Below are 12790 nucleotides of genomic sequence, written 5' to 3'. Positions count from 1 at the left end.
GGATCAAAACCGTGTATACTGTACGGTACCATCTCGGTCAATTTTGACGCGTTTTTTGTCCGCCGTTGGGCTTACCGAACACGTTACGAATAATGTCAATTGTTGCAAATTAACCTTTATTATCATAAGTGAAGGGGGGAAGCGATGTTGTGCTCATACGGAGATCTCTCGTAACTTGAAACTGAGATATCTCATACTCGGATTAGTATCTTTGCATCCTCCACCATAACCCATGGGAAGCCTCCTCACCTACACGACCAAGCCATCCGCTATGGACCCGTGCGGCTCTTCCCCGACGAACGAACGAACGAACGAACGTAGGGTGCTCCAGTGGGGTCCGACCGATCGACCAAAGATGGCATTTTTTTTCCGCCCCTCTGGATGTTCATGTGATATCACTCGGGAACTGATTTTTGGCCCACAGACCTGTGTGATAAGAAAGCTTGAACCGTGCACTTGTGCTCGGTATTTCAATATAATTTATTTACCCTTGTATCGCCAATATGATATCTCGCTGTTTGTTAATGGGAAAAAAAAAAGTTCCTGCTAACATTGCGAACAGCAGGTTGAAAAATACAAGTATGATAGTGTTCGGTTTTGAGGAACTATCGAACCGCTCTTCCTTTCCCACGATACATATATTCCTCCTCTCTTTCTCGGTGCAAGCCCAAAAGGCACTTGTTTTTTTCTTCCCTGGTTATGACACCACACCTTTACAGAACTTCCTCAAGGGCGTTTGTCATACGCACACCCTCCCCAAGCCGCGCTTTGTCAAGGTGTCACCATATATAAACCACGGTATGGAGCTATGGTAAAGTGGGGTTTGTGCGTGCGGGCGTCACGGCGTTCGCAATTCTGGTTTTTTTTTTTTTTAACAAAAAAAAGACAACCTATAATATTATAACATCTTTTCTTTTATAAAGGTTATTATGCCTTTTTAAAATATCTTAAGGCGTTGGTCCAGGACAATTGTGATGCTTGAATTCGTGAATTTTCTCAATAGCGGTCGTTTTTTTCACCCCTCCTCCTGCCTTTTTTTCCCCTTGAGGGTTTCTTATTTCAGCCTTCTCTGTGAGCTTGCGGTGACGTCTCGTTTCCACGCGTCGCCACCCCCCAGGGCCCGGTGAATTATATAGTGTGACCAGAAGTGAATCTGCTCGATGACTTTATATTGTATGTGTATTTTCAACGATGAATGAGTGAGTAAAGGAGCAAGCAATGAGAAAAGTAAATAAAATTATATTAGAACATGACCTATTATTAGACCTATTCTACATCTTAGATTTCCAAATTGGTATCCTAATACTACTTTCTGTTTCCCAAAAATAAACAACTAGGATAAATGTAGCCTTTGTAAAGTAAATCTAGTGTGTTATAGAAAACAGCATAGATTTACAGTACTATGGCTTCTCTTTTGAGATTTATATCACCATGCAATCATTGCAGATTACTAAATGGTAATTCATGAAAGCAAGTGGGTTCTTCCTATCCATACTAGAATGTGCCCTCCAACCTGCCTATCTGTATTTTCATCTTACCTATTCTTATGTATTTTTCTCCCTTTTGAATTGGTAAATGCCCTCCCACCTATCCACCTATGATTCTATCCCTCCTAATCTTATAAAAAATTCCTGTTCGTGTTAGTATGTGCCCTCCCACCAGCCCACCTATATTGCCATCCCTCCTATTAGTAGTATATGCCCTCCCACCAACCCACCTAGATTTTCTTCCCACTAGTACTTTATTGTGTAAAGTGTTAGTTGCAGTAATATATAACTTTAATAGAGTGATGTGTATGATGTTGAATGTGATGTTATATAGTGTTGTATAAGAGAAGAAGGAGTAAAAGAAGTTGATGAGGAAAGAAGAGAAAGAGGGGGGGTAATGGACCCCCTATATAGGCCTCCCTCAAAAATGCCAAGCCAGATATTTAAGAAAATAGAATTTATCCTACCACTTCCACCCTTCCCCTCTTACTTACTACAAATGAATGGATGATATTGGAGTAGTAAAAGTATATAGCTAAGTATTTGATAATATTATGAAAATATGTCTATTTGTCATATACACCTATGAGATTTACTTTGCTTTTAAATTTTTTTGTATTTCAAGTAAAAACCTAGCATGATAACATAGAAACGTTATCAAAATATTAAAATGAGAAACAAATCAATAATAAAAAAAGAATAATGAATATGGAGAAATGCTGTACAGAAAGCGGAATTTAGTTTCAGATTTAAACCTATATCTGGATTTATTTATGCATGAAATTCTAGAATGGATAGAAGGTAGATGTATAAAAGAGAATAACAAATGAAATAGGAAAGGGCTATAGCTCTTCATTTTATGCTTGAAATGTTAGAGCATCAAATTGGTATGCCTGGAGTTTTTCCTTTTGCCCTTTTAAGAGTGGGTCAACATGTAAAAGTTTGGTCATTATATGATCTTAGTGGAATTGTGTATAGAGATACAGTTTGTATTCTCTCCTGGCGGGTACTGTCCATCCATACATACCTTTCGTAACGGTCAGCTGTCAGCACTATGTTCCGTCCCAAGAAAAAATACCATTTGTCAGCGTCAGCCTGGGTAGTTCCGCTATTCCAGACCCGTCAGTGATTGTATTTCGTCGACCATCTTCGGCATTTTTTCCTTGTCGTATTTCATCAAATCTTATGTTAAGGATAAGCAAACCTTTATTCTGAAATAGTATGCTGGGTGTATGCTATGACCCACTGTATGCTTAGGAAACTTGTACCACTGTGCGAGTATGGTACCTTCAGATTGAAAGTGACGGACCGTATGATGGCCGGGTTTGAGGGAATGTAATGCAGGGTTTAGGAATTGTTTAAAGGATCGGTAGGGGCGATGTTCATAACTTTGATTAAACGTGGAAACCTTTTTTGGCCTACTTTATGTAGTGTCAGCGCGGACTGTCCCACTGGGACACCTCAAACATATGGGTCAGCAATTTGATTTGTTCCGGATGGTATGGGTGGTACGGTATCCCGATTGGTCACCCTAACTCTTCCGTTCCTGAGTTCGGCTTCTTGTGATACCAGCGCATGCGCCTTTCTTTCCTCACTTCGCACTGTAATGTTTACCACTGGAAACTTTTTGATGGATTTTTTCCCCCCATCTCCATATTAGTGCAAATATCCGGTATGGCTTGGGGATTTTGGCCTTAGGACCAGCGGTGAAGATCCCCGGCGTGAACGAAAGCGGGTCGTCATCAAACATAGGGACGAGGGAGAGTGATAAGATCTAAGTTGACATTTGCTCTTTTATTAAAACTACAAGTATAGCACAAAGCGCACCCGCGCAAACAAGCCCTCACGATCTCTCTTTCCAGACCTCGGACGTGAACAGGAAGCTTGAGGAGGTGGGCATTTAAGCACACTTCCCCCCTTTGCAAGTAAGAACATCCGAGCAATCGTCATCACTTCCACACTTGGCTCCAGCGCAATGACCAGGCCATTCGCAAGTACCGCCACTGCCACCGGAAGAAGAGTCGGCAGTAGGTGTCGGCTTGGTGACGGTCAGGAAGGTGGTAGGAGAGCCGGAGGCGGGGGCGGGGTTGGAACCGCTACTGCTCCCGCCAAAGATATCGTCCTGGGCACCGTTCTTGAATCCCCACTTGGCGTTGTAGGATGGCTTCTGGTCAAAGTTCCCGCTGAACTCGATATTTGAACGGTCATTGGCCCAGTACATTGGCTGCTTGGGCCCCGAGACACAGCCTGATCCGTTAGGGCAGTACTTGGGTGGAGCCGGCTTTCCAACTGGGGTGGTTCCGGTGGCGCCGTCAACTTTGCACTCAAAGCCCGTCATATACTGAGTTCATCTATCAGCACCATTGAAGCAAGGAGAAGTTGGGGGGTGGGAGTTACCATTTCGTTGGAGGAGTCTTGCCCTTGCCAGAACCAAGCGCAGATACACTTTCCGTTGGGGCATGCTGGTAACCCGGCTGGGATGGGGAAGTCCTGCTTGAGTCCGTTCACACACTTATCGTTTACCGAGAAGATGGCGAAGTCCTCCGGCTGCACTTGGGCGGCATCGGCCTTGTAGGCGATTGCGAGACCGCACCCAAGGAGCTTCTTCGGATCAATTGGGTCACCAGCATGATATGACGGAGCTGGATTATCATTAGTTGACGACAATATGGGTGGTGAGAGGTGAGGACTTACTATCGGTGGGGCAAGCATTTCTGCCATCACCCTGTGTACCGTAGGATGTGAAGTCCTTGTTGCAGGCGATCTCCAGAGTGGCCACTCCACCAGCAGGGAGTGACATTGGTTGTCCGGTGGGCTTTTTGTCCAAGTTTCCTATCCAGACCGTAAGTGAAAGTGGCCAGCTTTGGAGTATTGATGGAGGTTACCATGAAACCACCACCGTTCAAAAGGCAAATTAGCCAACGGCTCAACGAGAGTGTACCCATCGCCGTTGAAGCCAAAAACGGATTCATGCCAGAGTCCCAAATGGGCAAATGCCATAGGGAGCATACCGAGGAGGATAGCAGAGGTATACATTTTGGATCGTGGTATTATAGGATTTTTTTGTAAAGTACAGTATCCTCTCAAAGGGGTGTGTATTATAAGGAGTGTAAATGGTTAAATCGAAAGCCTTCAAGGCTGAAGGAGGGAAGGATTAAGGGGATCAAAGAAGGAATGTTCACAAGCGTGTGATGGTGATGGTGGAGGTAGGAGTGGAAGACATCGGAAGGGTATTTAACAAACTCTGCTGAGCTTTGCCCTGCTTCTCTAAGGGCCACCACACATGGTATCACAACGGGTACCTGCCAAGGATCCATAGAAATGTATGATACGAGAGGAACATAGAAGTTAAAATGCAGGAACACCAGACTACTATTGCCACGCCACGATGTCAGGTCCCTCATACACCCTGTCATACCTTTTCAGCGAGAATCAGGGCTACCAGTGTTTCCAGAGGCGGGAGGCTAAACTTGCTGTCTGGCGAGTCCAACAACCAATGGCGAATGAAATCGAGAGGTTCCCGCACTCCCGGCATCATCAGAAGCGTCAAAAAATCCCAAGCGATTGGGATGGTGGTGAATGGTTTATTCTTAAAATGTATTGGTGCGACACACACCAAGTCGACATATAAGTGGCCAGCGACAATACGGTATTTTCCCTTATGATAGTCTAATCCACAAGGACATCCTAACACGAGGGAGTGAGTGTGCTTCCCCGGCTCCGAGCGGGCCTGCCTGTTGGGGAGAGATTTTTTTCACCTTGAAACACGAGGTCCTTGTACCTTCCCCTTTTCGCGTTTCGTGGTGGAATATACCCCATTTCGTTTTTAGCCAATGGTGGGGCTCAATTCGGCCTTGATCTGTTCTCTGGCGTCTGGAGCAACCTTGAGAAAAATCTAGCCTATCGGGCGCTATGAAAAACGAATGGTGTCTTGACATATTATCATTGGCGCAACCCAAGTGAATTTCAACAATAACGGCAAGATATGTGCAAGCGAGGAAGGTGGGGGAATAATAACGGTGCTCGAGTACTTGTACCGGTACAGTACAGTACCGAATCATTATCGACGATTGATATTCATCACTGCTTAGGACTGACGAATCCAAATATCGAATATTAATGATTACGATACTTTATTCAAGGGTCCCAATATCGAAGATTTCAGGAGCAACAGGTAGAATGGCCCACCTATAGTTTTTTTTTAACTCTGCAAGCAGTTCTTCCAACCGCTACCGAACTCGTGACTCTGGGGCATATGATCGATTTGCGCTTTCGCCGATCATGATGCATGTCTCTCTGAACCGGTAGTTGGGGGAGGCTCCTCCGTGATACCGTGCTTGTAAGGTGCCGGCCCGGCACGGAGGAACCGAGGGAACTTGCTCGAGTACAGTACAGTACTGTACAGTACAGTGCTCGCACATCTATGGCAGCGACTCGCAGAATCCCACAGATATTCAACACCAGGGTCGTTTTTGCTAAAAAGTTTTGGTAGGAATTGCCCAAAATCTACAGCTGACTCGCCGCCAACCGATCCTTCTTCATACCCCCGACACACCAAATGGCGATAAGGTAGGCTTTACGAGGGTAACACACATCCCTACAGGGCACAGTACGGGTACATTAAAGGACGGTACAGGTACCTCTACTCTACTCATACTGTACTGTACCCACACCATATCACCCCGCCCTATGGGGTAGCGCCTCTGCAAGGCTTGGTTGACGCCCCACTAATAATAGTAGGTTAGCAAGAGCCGAGGCTACCTGCTGTACTAGTGCTGTGCAAGTATCATAACAGGAAAGAGGTATCCCAACATGAGACATTTTTAGTATATAGCTAACAGACAAATAACCATTGTCTCATGCTCGGATAATTCTTGCCTGCTATTTACTTGTATGATAGTAGGGGTTGACACCATCTTCCTATTCCATCTTTGCTCAGCGCCAGTATTTATACGAAGGAGCTTTTATTCGAAATGGACTTATTCAGGAAATTGAAATACCGAGAACTTGTGGCCCTTAGGCACCCAAATTCGAGAACCTCAGCGCTCCAAGCTCTAGTCTCTGTCCAGACCGGTGAGTAGAATACCGAACAATACAGTACCTTCGGACTCAGTCCATAGAGACCCCATTTACTTGTGATTTTCCACCAAGATTTGGCACCGAATTTGTCGAAATGGATGGCCTCAAGTTTTCTTTCCCGCTGTAACAGTAATATTCCATTCGTTAGAAGCTAGTATGATGTGGAGGCTTAACTCTTCCAAAGGGAACAACACAATACAAATGCCGCAAGCTAGGAATACGTAGGCCAGAGAAGATTTTGTTGAATCCCGATTTTACCAATAGTTCCCCGAATAGTTAGGCATCTGTACTGTACAGTACGCTGCACGCTACCCAAACGTTCCCACCAGCGAAAAAGAACTCTTGCCGTCCCCACGACAAATCCAGCACCATTACAAATCCTAATGAAGAAGCGGGAATGCCGTGCGCCAGCAGACCCATTGGTACCGCACTCTACGAGTCAGCAATCCCAAGCAGCAACCAAATCGAGTATCCGCATAACTCGACCACCCGATTAGATCGCACCTATCCCAACAGCCCCCCCCAGTTTTCTCTGCTCCCGAAGCCCGAACCCAGCACCAAGTAAGCTTAATTCTAAAGAGGGGGCTAGGGCAATTTCCACAATCGCATATCGATTGTTACGACCTCATATTAAGGGCGCTTGAAGAGCTTACTGCGACGACTGTGTTCGAGCGATGAATAATCATCAAACGGGTACGATATTATTATGACTACCAGGTGCTAGGGTGGTATGGGAGCATCTTTGTCAGTCCGGAAGCCGCCGAGGAATAGAATTAAAGGGTTCGGGACTATGCTATAGCATCATGGGGTTTTTGGATCGACCATCCGATCCATGCCGCTTGTGTTACCGATCCGGTCGAATTGGTAAGGTGGAGGATGTAATACAGACAGGTTACGGTATCTGTCTTCTTCTTCTACGATTGTAGCATGCATTTTTCGCGGTTGTGGATTTTTGCGATGTTGATGTGTCTTCTTCTTCTACGATTGTGGCATTTTTCGCGACTGTGGATTTTTGCCATGTTGAGGTGGAAACAGGCACTGGGAGTAAGGGTTTGTGTTATTTTTTATCATTGTATTGAATATAGTCAATGACAACGACTCGTTTTTTTTTATAATATTATGATACTCATTGTTTTACTACCCAGACAACCAGATCACGAAAATCACGATGCCTCAACCCTTGGAGAGCAGCACTGCCATGATCAGGCTCACATGAAAAATCTCCGTACAGTGCTCGCCTGTGAAATTGAAATTAAATGGTAGCTGAAATGAAGCAGTGTAACTACATCCATACGAGAAAAAATTATCCAGGCAAACATGTCATGTTGGCGGTGATGCCGTACCACATCGACATTTCGCAGATACCATCCCAGGGTTTAGGGATACCGGAGATGTTTAGTCATATCATACCCATACGGTACTTTTTTGCTCCAGAACGTGGGATCCCATGGCTGGTCCACAAGTTGGCTCACCCGGCACATGGAGAGCCCTGAGAAAACCTAATATCGTACAGTGAAAGCTCCGCTAACTCCACCCTCCGATATATGATATCCAGGACTCCAATATTTCTATCCCTTGTATGATAGGGAGACGGTTTTTGTTCTGTGAGATTCCCCCCCCCCCTAACTTCTAGGGCTCTATCGGTTCCTCTTTCTAGGCTGTAAACTTTATTAAATTCCAGGATCTGTTAATTTAGGCCCTTCTCGGCTTGCCACAAAAATGGCAATTTTCCACTTTAATGCTAAATTTTTTTTTTTTTTTTTTAATTAGAAAATCTACACCAAAGAACGAACTACAACTTGAAACAAATAAAACCTCATAAATTGTATGTATCTCAAAAAAAATTTAAATTGAGAATTTTACCAGATCTAAATAGGATATAGGGTAATGGATCTAAGAGTTTCTACAAAGATAACATACAATTAGAATGCCGGGGAATATATACAGATTAATTTCATATTATATACTATTCTGAGTCTTCCAATCTTTATCCTTTTTAAAGATTTCAAGAAATTTAAAGGAGCAACAATAGGAAAACCATAATTGAGATGTAAAATTGTTGGTAAGAAACAAATAATGAATAGTAATACTATGGAAAGTACAAACAAAATTGTTATAATATCTCTTTATGAAATGAGTGTTTGAAACTAGGGTAGAATGAGAATCTAAAAAATTGTACATAGTTGTTACTGAGTAGCAATTTTTCCATTTCAGGATATACTCCATTTTTACTGTTTATTGTGACTTATTTAAATTAGTACAAGCTGAGCAGGGCCTTAAAAAAAAAAAAAAAAAAAAAAAAAGTAAACACACATAATTTCTCAGGGGAGAGGGGATCTGACATGTTTTCAGACGATAAATTGCTCCAAGGAGGACGAACAGAAAAGAAAACCATTCAGCCTTCCCACCCCTACTACAGACTCTTACTGTGAAAAAAAAGAATGAAAAAAAAAAACAAAAAACTCCCTATAATACCTCAACCAACACGATAGGGGGCTGATTATGAGTGTATGTGCAAACCTTTTATTCTCCTACAAACTTGCCTACTAATTAAAGTAATCAGAGTTCGGTATGAGATACTGTTCTCAGCCCTACGCCTCCATCAATGAAATCCTTTGCTACACTCCCCTGTAGGCCATATAAATAAAACTCCCGCCCTCCTCCTTCACCTCACTCTTAACAAATTTTACCTGTCATAAAAGAAACCCACACCTGCCCCCAGGCCCTGTAGTTGTAAACAAAATAAAATTTTCTAATAAAGGAAATCCACTCCCACTCCAGGCCCCACCGTCATAAACAAAATAAAATCCTCCTACAAAGGAAACCCACACCTGCTCCCATGCCCTGTGGTTGTGAACCAAATAAGATCCTACAACAAAGAAAACCCATACCCACTCCTGGGCCCCATGGTTATTGTCACGAATGTGGCTTGGCATGAAAAAGATTTTCATGTGACACATGGTTATGAGTAACAGGTATGTTATTGTTTCACATATATGACTCATTTGAGTTATATGATTTATTATGTGTGGGATTTGTGATGCTTTCGCATATGGCTCAAATATGAGTCATGGGATGGGCGCCTGGCGAGTATGTCTTATGAGTGTGCCTTGCAGGTAAGCCTTGTGTATATGATTTATATTTCACACATGACCTCGTTATGAGATCATGGGTTTCACGCATATGACTCAGTCGAGTCATATGACTTGTTTATTGCATTATGATTGGTTTATGAGTTTTTGCACATGACCTCACTATGAGGTCATAGGTTTTGAGCATGTGACCACTTTGGTCACCTGATTAGTTTGTTATGATTTGGTTTCGCACATGTGACCACTTTGGATCACATGACTATGGGCGGGAAGAATACTATATAAGGAGGCTGAGGTGGCCAAGGAGAATAGGTTCTTCATGCTTTGTTCTAAGTATTTTCCTACTTCTTGCACTCCGTGTCGGAAGTGAGCGCACCAATACTTTACCTTATTTCGCTCATGATAAATACTTCATCTGCTGTTACTTGTTTGTGTTTTTCATTTTGGGCGGTCGGTTAGAAGCAGTTGTTCTCGCTTAGAAGATACTTCAGTGTGAGATATCCGTGGCCTGGTTCCAGTAATCACTGAGTATAGTTTGGGCGAGGATGGCGTCTTCGACAGCCTCCTCATCCATGAATTCTCTCCCCCCTTTGATGATGTCATCCACTGTTCAGTTTGACTCCAACCCTTCCTCCACGCTTGAGACAGCCCGTGTGGCCTTGTCCCTTATGCCTGCTACTGAGGCTGGCCGTGGCCTTATCCCCACAACTACGCGGTCATATGTTGCACCCAAAGGGAACTTTGATTTCCTACAGTTTCGCCACTACCATGGGTGTCAGAACGCGGTGAACCCGCAGTTTGACGATTTGGTTCGACAAATGGTCACGCCAGCGACTATTGCCACGATGAAAGAAGTGGAGGTTTTGGTGAAGGGTTTCCTAATTGGGAAGGGCTGTTCAGCCACGTGTGGTTTGGACAAGGACACCACCACGGGACTCTTTATTTGGTTCAACTCCGATCATGGTTCGGAATACTCTCCAGCCCCGGTACCCTTCCCACCTAAAGACTCTCAAGCCATAGTACCTGAATCCCCTGTACTACCAACTAAGAGTGTGACTACGGTAAAGGCAAGTTCATGGTCTACTACTCCTCCCCTCACTAGGGCTCTCTAAAGCAAGATGTCCAGTTTCCTCGGCCAGGCCCCTGTACGAAAGACTGGCTCATCAACCCCTTTCTTTCTGGCCAGAATGTCATCTGGAGAAAGGGCTCTTTAGAGACCCCGAAGTTCAGATTAGATGACCCAGAAGATGAGGACTACAACCCCCCTGCTGCTGGAACGAGATGCCATGCGCGGTCGGTATCCCCCGCTAAATGATCCACTGCTCCAGTTCTTGGGCCACAATTTTTGAGGGCCATCAATGTTGATGAAGACCGGAAAAAACAGATCGTTTCTGCCCTGCTGGGCCTGGCTCTTAACGTGCACCACGGACACCTGGCCATTCCCCCACCTGTGAGTCTCTCATCGACTATTGAGACTACAACATATTCCCCATCTCCGTTGGAAACTGAGGATGTTCTGCCTACCTCTGAGGTGTTGGCTCAGGACACTCCCATAGATTTGGAAGAGGGGCACAATTCCGAAGCAACTGGACTGGGTAACAGCATCCATGCCCCCTCTCCAGCAATGGCATTGTTGCCACCGGCCTTGAGTGAAGAATGGGCTTTGCCTAAAGGACAGTTGTTAAGATCTCAGGAGGTCTCACATGATGCCCAGACACTGTTAGAGGTTCACCTTCCGGACACCCAGCATGAGGGAGCTGACGCCGCTGTGGCTCAGGCGGACTCAATTATGGCGGGAGTTTACGAAATATTGGAGGCAGGTAGGACTCCATCTCCAGGGCCCCGCTCGGGTAGCATAATTGGATCCATGTTGGAAGGGCTGGAGGACATCCACTCGGGCAACACTCAACCCCTTCTCTCCTTGGAATCTGGATCGATTGAGGATGACACAGTTCATAATGTCCGGACCTGGATGAACAAAGGTGCCGCATATGGTAATGAAGGACCAGAAGGCAGAGTGAATTACTGGAGCCGAGTAAATCTGCTAGAATGGGTGGTAAAGGCGCAGACAGATATTGTGGGTAAGTAAGGGGAAGAGATAGAAACACTGCAAGGCAAGTTGTCCCCCCACCGCCAATCTCCTCTAGTAGGGTCCTGCAATACACCGTCTACGTTGTTGGGGACTACATCACCCCCTGCCCCTGTTAAGGGAAAGGAGACTGCTATCTGGGCTCCTACTGCTAAAGCCTCCTTCATAGAGATAGTAAAGCGGAGGGCATACACGCCCAAGCCTCCCACCGCTCAGAAAGGGCAAGCACCTTCCACCCACCCCACATCAGCAGCTGCCTCCCACCAGTCTAGCAGTGGGAGCTTCTCTAGTGAAGGAGGGGTAACTTTACGTGTGGCTCGTGGGGGAGAGGGCAAATTGGCACACTGGGAAAAAGAGGATGGGAAGGTAGAGAAAAGGAGAGAAGGTAGGAAAAGAGGTAGGCACCTTAGCGGTGCTGCCAGAAGGAGGAGAAAAGCTGCCAGCAGATCTGGTAGTGAGAAGGAAACAACGACCCTGGTCAAGACTCAGGGGAAGAACACTGACAGACAGGAACCGGCCCCTGTTGCCAGAGCACCTGATACTCTGCCAGCCCAATCAGGGCCTGTGGCCATGGTCAGCATTAAGGTAACTGTAGCCCTGATGTGACAGGAGTACCAATGGGTTTCCCAGGGACCTCCCGACCCACTCAACTCAGTACCAGCACCACCACAGTCATCACCGACCCCGGATGCCTGTGGAAGGTATATCACTATGTGATTTGCCACCCACAAACAAGTACCCCTACCTGAAGATGTGGGCATTGAGGCAATTCGGAACTGAATCAACACAACCTTCTCCAACTAGGGAGAGATTCGTGGCAGTGCCCCATATATTCGTGCTGGGCATGTCAGGCCTGAGATTGGTTGTATCTTTTTGACCTTGGCAGGGTATTCTATTACAGAGTTAGGCAACTGGCACGACAAGGCTAGGCTTGACCTACTTAGAGAATTGTCGCTACCGGAGTTCGAGTTTCAGAGGAACTTGGAGAAGGTGAAGATCTATGTTTCTGGGGTCCCGCTTGCTGACACAGGATGGGGGTCAAT

This window comes from Tuber melanosporum (assembly GCF_000151645.1).
Source record: "Tuber melanosporum whole genome shotgun sequence assembly, scaffold_69, strain Mel28".
Taxonomy (NCBI): Eukaryota; Fungi; Ascomycota; class Pezizomycetes; order Pezizales; family Tuberaceae; genus Tuber; species Tuber melanosporum.
The sequence above is the reverse complement of the archived record's forward strand: the minus strand, read 5'-3'. Positions refer to the sequence as shown.